This window comes from Theropithecus gelada, chromosome 8 (genome assembly GCF_003255815.1).
Source record: "Theropithecus gelada isolate Dixy chromosome 8, Tgel_1.0, whole genome shotgun sequence".
NCBI classification, from domain to species: domain Eukaryota; kingdom Metazoa; phylum Chordata; class Mammalia; order Primates; family Cercopithecidae; genus Theropithecus; species Theropithecus gelada.
Window position 1 is genome coordinate 43327518 of NC_037676.1, and position 15679 is coordinate 43343196.

The following is a 15679-nucleotide window of genomic DNA, read 5'->3' on the forward strand; positions in this document are numbered from 1 at the left end:
CTTTTTGAGATGATTCCACACATCACTAAACAGTTTCATATAGCTTCTTTCTAGTTTTTACCCAGATATATTCTCTTTTTCACTATAGACTTTAATTTGCTCCAAATTGTCCCTTCACAGATTCAAGAAAAAAAGTTTTTCCAACCTGCTCAATAAAAAGAAAGATTTCACTCTGTGAGATGAAGCCACATATCACAAAGCAACTTCACTCAGCTTCTTTAAATTTCTTCTATTTACATTCTCCTTTTCACCATAGGCCTCAATGGACTCTCAAATGTCCCTGGTAGATTCTACCAGAAAAGTGTTTCCAACCAACTAAATCAAAAGAAACATTTAACTTTGTGAGATGACTACACATATCACAAAGCAGCTTCACAGACAGCTTCTTCTAGTTTCTATCGGGATATACTGTTTTTCACCATAGGCCACTAATGGTCTTTTAGATGTCCCTTCACCAATTCTACCAAAAGAAAGTTTCCCACCTGCTGAATTGAAAGAAAGATTAAAAATCATGAGATGAATCGACACATCACAAAGTTATTTCACAGATAGTTCTTTCTAGTTTTTATCTGGGTATTTCTGTTTTTCACCAAAGGTGTCAATGTGCTCCCAAATGTCCCTTCACAGGTTCCAGCAGAAGAGTGTTTTCATCTTGCTGAATCAAAAAAATGGTTTAACTGTGAGAGATGAATCCACACATCACAAAGCAGTTTCACAGATAGATTCTTTCTAGTTTTATCTGAGAATATTCTGTTTTGACCATAGGCCTTAATGGGCTCACAAGTGTCCCTTCACAGATTCTACTGGAAGAATAAGTCCAACCTGCTGAATCAAAGGAAAGGTTTAACTCTGTGAGATGGGTCCACACATAACAAAGCAGTTTCACAGATAGCTTCTTTCTAGTTTTAATATAAGAATATTCGGTTTTTCATTATATGCCTCAATGGACTCTGAAATATTCCTTGGCAGATTCTACCTGAAGTCTTTCTGCAACCTACTGAATAGAAAGAAAGTTCTAACCCTGTGAGATGAATTCACATATCTCAAAGAAGTTTCACAGATAGCTTCTATCTGGTTTTTATCTGGGGAAATTTGGTTTTTCACCATAGGCCTCAATGGGCTCCCAAATCTCCCTTTGAAGATTCTACAGAGAGAGTGTTTCCAACCTGCTGATTAAAAAGAAAGGTTTAAATCTGTGAGCTGAATCCACACATCACAATGCAGTTTCACAGATAGCTTCTTTGTAGTTTTTATCTAGAGATATTCAGTTATTCACCATAGGCCACGATGGACTTCAAACTTTCCCTTTGGAAATTCTACCACAAGGGTGGCTTCAACCTGATGAATCAAAAAATCACTTTAACTCTGTGACATGAATCCACACATCACAAAGCAGTTTCACAGATAGTTTCTTTCTAGTTTTTATCTGAGGATATTTCGATTTTCACATTAGGCCTCTATAGGCTCCCAAATGCCCCTTTTGTGATTCTACAAAAAGAGTGTTTCCAACCTGCAGAATCAAAGAAAGTTTTAACTTTGTGAGGTGGAAACACACATCTAATGCAGTTTCACATATAGATTTTTTTCTAATTTCAATCTGGGGATATTCATTTTCTCACCATAGGCCTCAATAAGCTCCCAAATGCCCCTTCGCAGATTTTACAAGAAGTTTGTTTTTAAGCTGCTAAATCAAAAGACACGTTTAATTCTGTGATTTCAATCACAATGAGCTCTCAAATTTCCCTTGGCAGAATCTACCAGAAGTGAGTTTCCAACGGTTGAATCCAAAGAAAGGTTTAACTCTGTGAGGTGAATCCACACATCACAAGGAGTTTCATAGACAGCTTCTTTCTAGTTTTTATTTGGGGATATTCTGTTTTTCACCATAGTCCCCAAAGGGACTCCAAATGTCCCTTCACAGATTCAATAAAAAGAGTGTTTCCAACCTGCTGAATCAAAAAAGAAAGTTTATGTCTTTGAGTAGCATCCACACATCACAAAGCAGTAATGCAGATAGTTTTTTCTAGTTTCTATCCAGAGACATTAAGTTTTTCATTATAGTCCTCAGTGGGCTCCCAAATGTCTCTTCGTTTATTCTACCAGAAGAGTGTTTCCAACCTGCTGAAGCAAAAGGAAAGATTCAACTCTTTTAGATGAATCCGTACACCAATAACCTGTTTCACAGATAGTTTCTTTCCAGTTTTTATCTGGAAATATTTGTTTTTTTACTGTAGACCACAATTTGCACCAAAATATCCCTTGCTGATTCTACAAAAAGAGTTTTTTCAACCTACTGAATCAAAAGAAAGGTTTAACTCTGTGGGTTGAATCCACACATCACAAAGCAGTTTCACAGATAGCTTCTTTCTAGTTTTTATGTAGGGATATTCAATTCCTCACCTTAGGCCTCAATAGGCTCTCAAATGTCCCTTTGAAGATTCTACAAGTGCAGTGTTTCCAAGCTGCTGAATATAAACAAAGGTTTATTTCTGTAAGGTGAATCCACACAGCACAAAGTAGATTCACTGATAGCTTCTTTCTAGTTTTTATTTAGGAACATTCCATTTTTCACCTTGAGCCACAATGGGCTCCCAAATGTCCCTTCACTGATTCTACCAGAAGAGTGTTTCCAATCTGCTGAATCAAAAGAAACATTTAACTCTTTGAGATGAATCTACACATCATAAAGCAGTTTCATACATAGATTCTTAGTACTTTTTATCTGAGGATATTCCGTTTTTCACCCTAGGCATCACTGTGCTCCCAAATGACCCTTCGCAGATTCTACAGAAAGAGTGATTTTAACCTGCTGATTCAAAGCAAAGGTTTAACCCTGAGAGATGAATCCACACATTACAAAGAAGTTTCACAGATAGCTTCTTCTAGTTTTTATCTGGGGATATACTTTTTTTCAACATAGGCCTCTATGTTCTTTTGAAAGTCCTTCACAGATACTACAAGAGTGTTTCAAACCTTTGGAATCAAAACAAACATTTAAGTCTGTGAGATGAATCCACACGTCACAAAGCAGTTTCACAGATAGATTCTTTATAGTTTTTATCTGGAGACATTTGGTTTTTCACCATAGGCCACAATGGGCTCCAAAATATCTTTTTGGAGATTCTACAAAAAGAGTGTATCCAACTTGCTGAAAGAAAAAAAAGGTTAAACTCTGTGAGTTGAGTCCACACAACATGAAACAGTTTCACTGATAGTTTCTTTTTAGTTTCTTTCTATAAATATTTGGTTTCTCACCATAGGCCTTAATTGGCTTTCCAAAGTTTGTTTGTTTTTTTTTTTTTTACAGATTATACAAGAAGAGTGTTTCCAACCTGCTGAAACAAAGGAAACCTTTAACGCTCTGAGATGAATCCACACATCACAAAGCAGTTTCAAAGGTATTTTCTTTCTATTTTATATCTCAGGATATTTGCTTTTTCACCATAGTCCTCAAAGGGACCCCAAACGTCCCTTTGCAGATTCTACAAGAAGTTTGTGTCCTACCTACTAAATAAAACGAAAAGTTTAACTCTTTGTGTTGAATCCAAACATCACAAAGCAGTTTCACAGATAGCTTGTTTCTAGTTCCTATCTGAAAGTACTTTTTTTTTCTTGTCATTAATATGCTCCCTAGTGTCCTTTTGCAAATTCTGAAAGAACAGTGTTTCCAACCTGCTAAATCAGAACAAAGGTTTAACTCTGCGAGGTGAATCCACACATCACAGAGCAATTTCACAGACAGTTTACTTCTTGTTTTCATCTGGAGATATTCGGTATTTCACCAAAGGCCTCAATGGGCTCCCAAATGTCCCCTTGCAGATCTACAAGAAGAGTGTTTCCAACCTTCTGAAACAAAAGAAAGGTTTAACTCTCTTAGATGAATCCACACATCACAAACCGCTTCACAAATACATTTTGCCTAGTTTTTATCTGGGGATAATTAGTTTTTTACCGTAGGTCTCATTTTAACCCAAATAGCCCTTCACTGATTCTACAAAAAGAGTGTTTATAACTTGCTGAAACAAAAGAAACTTTTAACCATGTGAGATGAATGCACACATCGCAAAGCAGTTTCACATATACCTTCTTCATAGTTTTTATCAGGGAATGTTCACTTTTTCCTCATAGGCCTCAAAAGGCATTCAAATGTCCCTTTGCAGATCCTACAAATAGAGTGTTTCCAATCTGCTGAATCAAAAGAAAGGTTTAAGTCTGTGAGATAAAGCCACACATCAGAAACCAGTTTCACATATAGCTTCTTTATAGTTTTTATCTGAGGCTATTCGATATTTCATTATAAGCCACAATGGGCTCTGAAATGTCCCATGGCAGATGCTACAGACAGAGTGTTTCCAACCTGCTGAGTAAAAAGAAAGGTTTAACACTGTGAGTTGAATCCACATATCACATAACAGTTTCAAAAATGGCTTCTTTCTAGTTTTTATCAGGGGATATTCATTTTTTTTCATGATAGCCTCAAAGGGCACTTAAAAGTCTCTTCACAAATTCTACCAGTAGAGTGTTTTCAACCTGTTGAATCAAAAGAATAATTTAACACTTCGAGATGAATAAACACATTACAAAGTAGTTTCACAGAGAGCTCCTTTCTAGTTTTTAACTGAGGATATTCGGTTTTTCATTATAAGCTTCAGTAGGTTCCAAAATGTCTTTCTTCAAATTCTAACAGAAGAGTTGTGCAACCCCCTGAATCAAAACAAAGGTTTAATCCTGTGAGATGAATCCACAGATCACAAAGCAGTTTCACAGATAGCTTCTTTTTAGTTTTAATCTGGGTATATCTCTTTTTCAATGTAGGCGTCTATGAGTTCCCAACTGTCACTTTGCCGATTCTACCAAAGCAGAGTTTCCAAGTTGCTGAATCAAAAGACAAGTTTAACTCTGTGAGGTGAATCCACACACCACAAAGCAGTTTCTCATAGCTTTTTTCAAGTTTCCACTTGGGGATATTTGGTTTTTCACCATAGGCCTCACTGGGCTCCCAAATGTTCCTTGGCTGATTCTGCAAATAGAGTGATTCCCATGTATGCAATGAAAAGAAAAGTTTAACTGTGTTTTAACTATTTACACATGATGAAGCGGTTTCAATGATAGCTTCTTTCTAGTTTTTATCTGTGGACATTCTCTATTTTTACATAGGCCTCAATAAGCTCCCAAATGTCCCTTCACAGATTCTACCAAAAGAATGTTTCCAACCTGCTGAATCAAAAGAAACGTTTAACTTTGTGAGGTGAATCCATACATAAGAAAGCAATTTCACTGACAACTTCATTCTAGTTTTTATTTGGGAGTATTTGGTTTTACACCATAGGCCTCAATGTTCTGCTAATTGTCCCTTTGCAATGTCTATAAGAAGTTTGTTTCCAACCTGCCAAATCAAAAAGTGGTTGAACTCTGTGTGTTGAATCCAAACATCACAAAGCAGTTTCACAGATGGCTTCTTTCTGGGTTTTATCTCAGGCTAATCATTTTTTCACCCTAAGTGTCAAAGCGCTGCCAAACATCCCTTCACACATTCTACAAGAAGAGTGTTTCCAACCTGCTGAATCAAAGCAAACATTAACTCTTTGAGATGAATTCACACATCTCAAAGCGGTTTCACAGATAGCTTCTTTCTAGTTTTCATCTGGGAATATTCTCTTTTTCACCATAGGCCTCAATGGGCTCCAAATGACCCTTCACAGAATCTACAAATAAAGTGTTTCCAATCTGCCAAATAAAAAGAAAGGTTTAACTCTGTGAATTTAGTCTACACATCAGAAAGCAGTTTCACAAATAGCTTCTTCCTAGTTTTTATCTAGAAATATTCAGTTTATCACCATAGGCCTTAATGAGCTCCCAAAAGTCCCTTAGCAGATGCTACAGATAAAGTATTTCCAACCTGCTGAATGAAAATAAAAGTTTAACACTGTGAGTATATTCCACACATTATAAAAGCAGTTTCACATATAGCTTTTTCCTTGTTTTTATCTGGGGGCATTCTGTTTGTCAGTGTGAATCTCAATGGGCTCCCAAATGTTTCTTTGCAGATTCTACAAATAGAGTGTTTCTAACCTACTGAATAAAAAGAAAGGTTTTACTCTGTGAGGTGAATCCACACATCACAAAGCAATTTCACAGATAGCTTCATTCAAGTCTTTATCTAGGGATGTTGGGTTTTTCACCAGAGGCCTCAAAGGCTCCCAAATATTCCTTCTCAGATTCACCAGAAGAGTGTTTCCAACTTGATGGATCTAAAGACTGGTTTAACTCTGTGCGAAAAATCCGCACATCACAAACCAATTTCACAGATAACTTCTTTCTATTTGTCACCTGAGGATATTTCGTTTTTCATTATAAGTCTCAATGTGTTCTGAAAAGTCACTTGGCAGACACTACCTGAAGAATGCTGCCAACCTGATGACTCAGAAGAAAAACTTAACTCTGTGAGATGAATCCACACATTACAGTTTCACAGACAACTTCTTTGTAGTTTTTCTTGTATATTTCTTTTTCCCCATATGCATTAATATACTCCCAAACGTCTTTTCGCTGATTCTACAATAACAGTGTTTCCAGCGTGCTGAATCAAGAGAAAAAGATTTTGCACATTAATTTTGTATCCCGAGACTTTGCTGAAGTTGCTTATCAGCTTAAGGAGATTTTGGGCTGAGACAATGGGATTTTCTAAATATATAATCATGTCATCTGCAAACAGGGACAATTTGACTTCTTCTTTTCCTAACTGAATACTCTTGATTTCATCCTCTTGCCTGATTGCCCTAGCCAGAACTTCCAACACAATGTTGAATAGGAGTGGTGAGAGAGGGCATCCCTGTCTTGTGCCAGTTTTCAAAGGGAATTTTTCCAGTTTTTGCTCATTCAGTATGATATTGGCTGTGGGTTTGTCATAAATAGCTCTTATTATTTTGACGTGCTTTCCATCAATACCGAATTTATTGAGCGTTTTTAGCATGAAGGGCTGTTGAATTTTGTCAAAGGCCTTTTCTGCATCTATTGAGATAATCATGTGGTTCTTGTCTTTGGTTCTGTTTATATGCTGGATTATGTTTATTGATTTGTGAATGTTGAACCAGCCTTGCATCCCAGGGATGAAGCCCACTTGATCATGGTGGATGAGCATTTTGATGTGCTGCTGAATCTGGTTTGCCAGTATTTTGTTGAGGATTTTTGCATCGATGTTCATCAGGGATATTGGTCTAAAATTCTCTTTTTTGTTGTGTCTCTGCCAGGCTTTGGTATCAGGATGATGATGGCCTCATAAAATGAGTTAGGGAGGATTCCCTCTTTTTCTATTGATTGGAATAGTTTCAGAAGGAATGGTACGAGCTCCTCCTTGTACCTCTGGTAGAATTCAGCTGTGAATTCATCAGGTCCTGGACTTTATTTGGTTGGTAGGCTATTAATTTTTGCCTCAATTTCAGAGTCTGTTATTGGTCTATTCAGGGATTCAACTTCTTCCTGGTTTAGTCTTGGAAGAGTGTAAGTGTCCAGGAAATTATCCATTTCTTCTAGATTTTCTAGTTTATTTGCGTAGAGGTGTTTATAGTATTCTCTGATGGTAGTTTGTATTTCTGGGGGGTCAGTGGTGATATCCCCTTTATCATTGTTTATTGCATCTATTTGATTCTTCTCTCTCAAGCATTCGTATACACCAGTAACAGACAAATAGAGAGCCAAATCATGAATGAACTTCCATTCACAATTGCTTCAAAGAGAATAAAATACCTAGGAATCCAACTTACAAGGGATGTAAAGGACCTCTTCAAGGAGAACTACAAAGCACTGCTCAGTGAAATAAAAGAGGACACAAACAAATGGAAGAATATATCATGCTCATGGATAGGAAGAATCAATATCGTGAAAATGGCCATACTGCCCAAGGTTATTTAGAGATTCAATGCCATCCCCATCAAGCTACTAATGAGTTTCTTCACAGAATTGGAAAAAACTGCTTTCAAGTTCATATGGAACCAAAAAAGAGCATGCATCTCCAAGACAATCCTAAGTCAAAAGAACAAAGCTGGAGGCATCACGCTACCTGACAAAAAAAGAAACTACCATCAGAGTGAACAGGAAACCTACAGAATGGGAGAAAATTTTTGCAATCTACTCATCTGACAAAGGGCTAATATCCAGAATCTACAAAGAACTCAAACAAATTTACAAGAAAAAAAAACAAACAACCCCATCAAAAAGTGGGCAAAGGATATGAACAGACATTTCTCAAAAGAAGACATTCATACAGCCAACAGACACATGAAAAAATGCTCATCATCACTGGCCATCAGAGAAATGCAAATGAAAACCACAATGAGATACCATCTCACACCAGTTAGAATGGCAATCATTAAAAAGTCAGGAAATAACAGGTGCTGAAGAGGATGTGGGGAAGTAGGAACACTTTTACACTGTTGATTGGATTGTAAACTAGTTCAACCATTATGGAAAACAGTATGGCGATTCCTCAAGGATCTAGAACTAGATGTACCATATGACCCAGCCATCCCATTACTGGGGATATACCCAAAGGATTATAAATCATGCTGCTGTAAAGACATGCACACGTATGTTTAGTGCGGCACTATTCACAATAGCAAAGACTTGAAATCAACCCAAATATCCATCAGTGACAGACTGGATTAAGAAAATGTGGCACATATACACCATGGAATACTATGCAGCCATAAAAAACGATGAGTTTGTGTCCTTCGTAGGGACATGGATGCAGCTAGAAACCATCATTCTTAGCAAACTATCACAAGAACAGAAAACCAAACACCGCATGTTCTCACTCATAGGTGGGAACTGAACAATGAGATCACTTGGACTCGGGAAGGGAAACATCACACACCGGGGCCTATCATGGGGAGGGGGCAGGGGGGAGGGGGGAGAGATTGCATTGGGAGTTATACCTGATGTAAATGACGAGTTGATGGGTGCTGACGAGTTGATGGGTGCAGCACACCAAGATGGCAAAAGTATACATATGTAACAAACCTGCACGTTATGCACATGTACCCTAGAACTTAAAGTATAATAATAATAAAAAATAAATTTAAAAAAAGGAGAAAAAGTTAACTCTCTGAGATGAATCTACACATCACAGAGCAGCTTCACAGATAGCTTCTTTCTAGTTTCTATCTGGGGATATTCGGTTGTTCACCATAGGTCTAACTGGGCTCGCAAATATCCCTTCACAGATTCTACAAATATAGCGTTTCCAACCTGCTGAATGGAAAGAAAAGTTTAATTGTGTTAGACAAATCCATACATCACAAAGAAGATTCACTGATAGCTTCTTTCTAAAATTTGTAGATTCTACCAAGAGAGTGTCTCCAACCTGTTGAATCAAAAGAAACTTTAACACTGGGAGATGAAGGTTTAACTCTGTGAGATGAATTCACATATCAAAAAGCAGTTTAACAAATAGCTTCCTTCTAGTTTCAATCCAAGGATATTCAGTTTTTCACAATAGGTCTCAATGGGCTCCCAAATGTCACTTTGCTGATTTTACCAAAAAATGTTTCCAACCTGCTGAATCAAAAGATATCTATAAGTGTGTGAGATGAATTCACACATCACAAAGCAGTTTCACAGATAACTTTTTTCTAGTTTTTATCTGGGGATATTCGGTTTTTTATTCTAGGTGTCAATGTACTCCCAAATGTCCCTTCATAAATTCTACAAAAAGTGTTGCCATCACAGACTCTACCAGAAGAGTGTTTCAACCTGCTGAATCAAAAGTACAGTTTAACTTTGTGAGTTCAATCCACACATCACAACGCAGTTCACAGATAGCTTCTATCTAGTTTTTTTCCCAGGATATTCAATTTTTCACCAGAGGTCACAAAGGGCTCCCAAATATTCCTTCACAGATTCTACAAGAGAAGTGTTTCCAATCTTCTGAATCAAAATAATGGTTTAACTCCGTGAGATAAATCCACATATCACAAAGCAGCTTCACAGATAGTTTCTTTCTAGTTTGTATCTTGGTATATTTCTTTTTTCACCATAGGTGTCATGCTCCAAATGTTATTTTGCAGATTCTACAAAAAGTCTGTTTCCAACTTTCTGAATAAAAAGAAAGGTTTAACTCTGTGAGTTTAACCACACGTCAGAAAGCAGTTTCACAGACAGCTTCTTTCTAGTTTTTATATAGGGATATTTAGTTTTTCACCGTAGTCCTCAAAGGACTCCCATATGTTCCTTTGTAGATTCACCAGAAAAGTGTCTCGAACCTGATGAATCAAAAGAATGGTTTAACCCTGTGAGATAAATCCACACATCACAAAGCAGTTTTGCAAATACTTTTTTTTTTTTTTGCTTTTCATCTGAGGATATTCTGTTTTTCATTATAACTCAATGTGCTCCGAAATGTCCCTTGGTAGAGTCTACCAGAAAAGTGTTCCCAACTGCTGAATTAAAAAAAAAATATTAATCCTGTGAGATGAATCCACACATCACAAACAGTTTCACAGACAGCTTATGTTTAGTTGTTATCTGGGAATATCTGTTTTTCACTGTAGGCATTAATGTACTATCAAATGTCCCTTCACTGATTCTACAGAAACAGTGTTTCCAACTTGCTGAATCAAAACAAAAATTTAACCCTGTGAGACGAATCCACACATCACAAAGCAAGTTTGCAGCTAGCTTCTTTCTAGTTTCTTTCTGGGGATACTCAGTTTTTCATCATAGGTTTCACTGGGCTTCCAATATTCATTTGTGGATTCTACAAATAGAGTGTTTACAACCTACTGAATGGAAAGAAAGTGTTAACTTTGTTAGATCAATCCGTACATCACAAAACAGTTTCACAGATAGCTTCATTTGAGTTTTTATCTAGGGATGTTGTGTTCTTCACTATAGGCCTCAAAGGGCTCCCAAACATTCTTCCACAGATTCAGTGTTTCCAACCTGCTGAATCAAAAGAAACCTTTAACTCTGTGAGATGAATCCACATAGTACAAACAGTTTCACACATAGCTTTTTTCTAGTTTTTATCTGGGAATATTCTGTTTTTCACCATAGGCGTCAATGGGCTCCCAAACGTCCCTTTGTATATCCTACAAGAAGTTTGTTTCCAACCTGTTAAATCAACAAAAGGTTTAGTTCTGTGTTGAATCCACACATCACACAGCAGATTCACAGATAGCTTCTTTCTAGTTTTTATCTATGGATATTTCGTTTTTCTCTTGGACATCAATGTGCTCCCAAATGTCTCTTCGCAGATTCTGCCAAGAGAGTCTTTCCAACCTGCTGAATCAAAATAAACGTTTAACACTGTGAATTGAATCCACACATCACAAATCAGTTTCAAGATAGCTTCTTTCTTGTTTTTATCTGGGGATATTCTGTTTTTCACCATAAACCTCAAGGGGCTCCCAAATGTCCCCTTGCAGATTCTACAAGAAGAGCATTTCCAACCTGCTGAATCAAAACATAGGTTTAACTCTGAAATTAATCTATATTTCACATAGCAGTTTCACAGATAGATTCTTTTTAGTTTTTATCTGGGAACATTCGGTTTTTTAATTATAGGCCTCAATGAGCTCCTAAATGTTTCTTTGCAAATTCTGCAAATAGAGTGTTTCTCTCTTGCTGGATAAAAAGAAAAGTTTAACTCTGTGAGCTGAATTCACACATCACAAAGCAGTTCAAAGATAGCTTATTTCTACTTTTTATCTAAGGACATTTGGTTTTTTACCATAGGCCTCAAAGGGCTCTCAAATATTTCTTCAGAGATTCACCAGAAGAATGTTTCTAACCTAAAAATCAAAAGAAAGTGTAACACTGTGAGATAAATCCACACATCACAAAGCAGTTTCACAGATAGCTTATTTCTAGTTTTTATCTTAGTATTATCTGCTTTTCATTATAACCCTCAATGTGCTCCAAAATGTCCCTTGGCAGATTCTACCACAAATGTGTTTCAATCCTGCTGAATCAAAAGAACGGTTTAACTCTGTGAGATGAATCCACACAGCAAAAAGCAGTTTCACAGATAGCTTATTTCTAGTTTTTGTCTAGAAATATTTGATTTTTCATCATAGGCCTTAAATGATCCCCAAATGTCACTAAACAGATTCTAGAAAAGAGTGTTTCAAAGCTGCTTAATCAAAATACAGGTGTAACACTGTGATATTAATCCACACATCACGAAGCAGTTTCACAGATAGTTTCTTTAGAGTTTTTCATCTGTGGATATTCAATTTATCACCATAGGCCTCAATGAGCTCCTAATTGTCCCATTGCACATATTACCCCGGAGTGTTTTAAACTTGCTGAGTCAAAAGAAAGGTTTAACTATGTGATATGAATCCTTACACTACAGAGTAGTTTCGCTGATAGCTTCTTTCTAGTTTTTACTTGGGAACATTCGGTTTTTTACCATATGCATCAATGTGCTCCCAAATGTCCCTTCGCAGATTTTACAAGTGTTTCCAACCTGCTGAATTGAAACAAAGATTTAACTCTGTGAGATGAATCCACATACTTTAAGTAGTTTCACAGATAGCCTATTTCTAGTTTTTATCTGGTGATAGTTTCTTTGTCACCATAAGCCTCAATGAGCTCCCAAATGACCCTTAACAGAATCTACAAATACAGTGTTTCCAATCTGCTGAATCAAAAGAAAGGTTTAACTTTGTAAGTTAAATCTACACATCACAAAACAGTTTCAGAGTTAGCTCCCCCAAGTTTTTTGTCTAGAAATATTAAGTTTTTCACCATAGGCCTTATTGGGCTCCAAAAAGTTCCCTCACAGATTGTACCAAGAGAGTATTTCCAACCTTCTGAATCAAAAAAATAATTAACACTGTGAGTTGAATTGATACATCACAAAGCAGTTTCACAGATATCTTCTTTCTAGTTTTTATCTGGGGATATTCTGTTTTTCACCATAAACCTCAATGGGCTCCCGTAAGTCCCCTCACATATTCCACAAAAAGAGTGTTTCCAGCATGCTGAATCAAAAGAATGGTTTAACTCTGTGACATGAATCCACCTATAACAAAGTAGTTTCACAGATAGCTTCCTTTTAGTTTTTTATCTGGGGACATTAGTTTTTTTTTTTTATTACAGGCCTCAATGGGCTCTGAAATGTCCCTTCATAGGTTCTACAAGAACACTGTTTCTAACCTTCTGAATCAAAACAAAGGTTCAACTCCGTGCCATAAATACACACATCACAAAGCCGTTTCACCAATAGTTTTTTTTTTTTCCAGTTTTTAATAGGGGATGTTTGGTTTTTCAACATAGGCCTCATTGGCCCTCAAATAGCCCTTTAGAGATTCTATAAAAACAGTGTTTCCAACCTCCTAAATTAAAACAAATGTTTAACGTTGTGAGGTAAATCCTCACTTGAAAAAGCAGTTTCACAGACAGCTTCTTTATAGTTTTTATCTTGGGATATTCGTTTTTTTACCATAGTCCTCAAATTGGTCCCAAATGTCCCTTGGCAGATTCTACCGGAAGACTGTTTTCCAACCTGCTAAAACAAAAGAAAGGTTTAACTCTGTGAGGTGAATCCACACATCAGAAAGAAGTTGAACGGATAACTTGTTTCTAGTTTTTATTTGGGGATATTCTGTTTTTCATTATAGGCCTCAAAAGATTTTCAAATATCCCTTCACAGATGCTGCAAAAAGAATGTTTTCAAGTTGTTGAATGGAAAGAAAGGTTTAAATCTGTGAGATAAATCCACACATCACAAAGCAGTTTCACGGAGAACTTCTTATTAGTTTTTATCCTGAGATATTTGGTTTTTCAGCATAGTCTTCAATTGACCTCCAGATGTTTATTCACAGATTATACATGAAGTTTCTTTCCAACATGCTAAATCAAAAGAAAAGTTTAACTGTGTGAGATGAATCCACACATCACAAAGCAGTTTCAGAGTTATCTTCTTCCTAGTTTTTATCAAGGTATATTCAGTTTTGCACCTTAGATACAATATGTTACCAAATGTTTCTTCCCAGATCCTACAGGAAGAGTGTCTCCAACCTTCTGAATCAAAAGAAAGGTTTAGATCTGAGAGATTAATCCACCCATCAAGGAGCTGATTCATATATAGGTACTTTGTAGTTTTATCTACTTATATTTGTTTTTTTATTATAGCCCTCAATGAGGTTTGAAATATCCCTTGCCAGATTCCACAATAAGAGTTGTTTTGAAGATGGCCGAATAGGAACAGCTCCAGTCTCCAACTCCCAGCACGAGCGACACAGAAGACTGGTGATTTCTGCATTTTCAACTGAGGTACTGGGCTCATCTCACTAGGGAGTGCCAGACAATCAGTGCTGGTCAGCTGCTTCAGCCCGACCAGCGAGAGCTGAAGCAGGGTGAGGCATCGCCTCACCTGGGAAGTGCAAGGGGAAAGGGAATCCCTTTTCCTAGCCAGGGGAAATGAGACACACAACACCTGGAAAATCGGGTAACTCCCACTGAAATACTGCGCTTAAAGCAAATGGGCACACCTGGAGATTATATCCCACACCTGGCCGGGAGGGTCCCACGCCCACGGAGCCTCCCTCATTGCTAGCACAGCAGTCTGCGATCTCGAGGCAAGGCAGCAGCGAGGCTGGGGGAGGGGCGCCCACCATTGCTGAGGCTTAAGTAGGTTAACAAAGCCGCTGGGAAGCTCGAACTGGGTGGAGCTCAAAGCAGCTCAAGGAAACCTGCCTGTCTCTGTAGACTCCACCTCTGGGGACAGGGCACAGATAACAACAAAAGGAGCAGAAACCTCTGCAGATGCAAACGACTCTGTCTGACAGCTTTGAAGAGAGTGGAGGATCTCCCAACATGGAGGTTGAGATCTGAAAAGGGACAGACTGCCTGCTCAAGTGGGTCCCTGACCCCTGAGTAGCCTAACTGGGAGACATCCCCCACTAGGGGCAGTCTGACACCCCACACCTCACAAGGTGGAGTACACCCCTGAGAGGAAGCCTCCAAAGCAAGTATCAGACAGGTACTCTCGCTGTTCAGCAATATTCTATCTTTTGCAGCCTCTGCTGCTGACACCCAGGCAAACAGGGTCTGGAGTGGACCTCAAGCAATCTCCAACAAACCTAAAGCTGAGGGTCCTGACTGTTAGAAGGAAAACTATCAAACAGGAAGGACACCTACACCAAAACCCCATCAGTATGTCACCATCATCAAAGACCAGAGGCAGATAAAACCACAAAGATGGGGAAAAGGCAGGGCAGAAAAGCTGGAAATTCAAAAAATCACAGCGCATCTCCCCCAGCAAAGGAGCGCAGCTCATTGCCAGCAACGGATCAAAGCTTGATGGAGAATGACTTTGACGAGATGAGAGAAGAAGGCTTCAGTCCATCAAACTTCTCAGAGCTAAAGGAGGAATTATGTACCCAGCGCAAAGAAACAAAAATCTTGAAAAAAAAGTGGAACAATTGATGGCTAGAGTAATTAATGCAGAGAAGGTTATAAACAAAATGAAAGAGATGAAAACCATGACACGAGAAATACGTGACAAATGCACAAGCTTCAGTAACTGACTCGTTCAACTGGAAGAAAGAGTATCAGCCATTGAGGATCAAATGAATGAAATGAAGCAAGAAGAGAAATCTAAAGAAAAAAGAAGAAAAAGAAATGAACAAAGCCTGCAAGAAGTATGGGATTATGTAAAAAGACCAAATCT